We start from the raw sequence: 865 nt of genomic DNA on the forward strand, positions 1-865 counted from the left end.
TCGGGTTCGGTCTTCGTCGCGTCGCGTTGCGTTAAAAGAAAATTTATAAAGAAAAAAAAAGAGAGAAAACAATTTGAAACAGTACATTGTTTCAATTTCACCGATTTTGAGCATTTTTTATTCAATGCATATAATTTTGTACTTTTCTCCGTTTGTTTGTTTATTCGAATTCTTATTTGATCAAGAATGGCTGAGCTAGTTTTTTTTTCTCTATTTTTTTAATGCATACAACTCAGCTTAGGTTTTTGTTCTTGTTTTTAAGCTCGAATAAAAATCGATTTTAAACAAAACGGTAGAAGCAAGATGAACATGTGCCATTCAAATGACCCCGAAAAAATCAAATAGAGATCAAATAAAGCAAGAAATAATTAAGAGACAACAACAAAAACAAAACAAATTTATTACAAAAATGGAACGGCTTAAAGTCACAACTCACAAAATAACCAATGCAAACTGTGCACACTGCCGGCAGAGTTTGGTTTTGAATTGAACTTACTTAGAAAGACTGAATTTTTTTTTCTCGAATAGGACAAAACTAACAAATGGTGATGGTGCATCAGGTGTACGTATGAATTATTATCAGAACACTGCAAATTTTATTCGATTTTAATGAACAGACAAGAGGTAGAAACAATTCAACGAATTAATTACAAATTATAACAAAAAAAAACTATACTATTATCAATTCAGTAACAGATTTGTTCGTTTTTTTTCGGGGTCAAACAAGCAAACGATTGTATAATGTTAGATAGTTATTTATTAAATGAATGCTTATTCTAAACTAAACTGTAAAAAGGCAAAACACAACACTCACACATAGAGAGAGAGAGAGAGAGAGAGAGAGAGAGAGAGAGAGAGAGAGAGA

This window comes from Sitodiplosis mosellana, unplaced genomic scaffold (assembly GCF_009176505.1).
Source record: "Sitodiplosis mosellana isolate CC-2019 unplaced genomic scaffold, AAFC_SMos_1.0 Smas_scaffold_6226, whole genome shotgun sequence".
In the NCBI taxonomy this organism is placed as follows: Eukaryota; Metazoa; Arthropoda; class Insecta; order Diptera; family Cecidomyiidae; genus Sitodiplosis; species Sitodiplosis mosellana.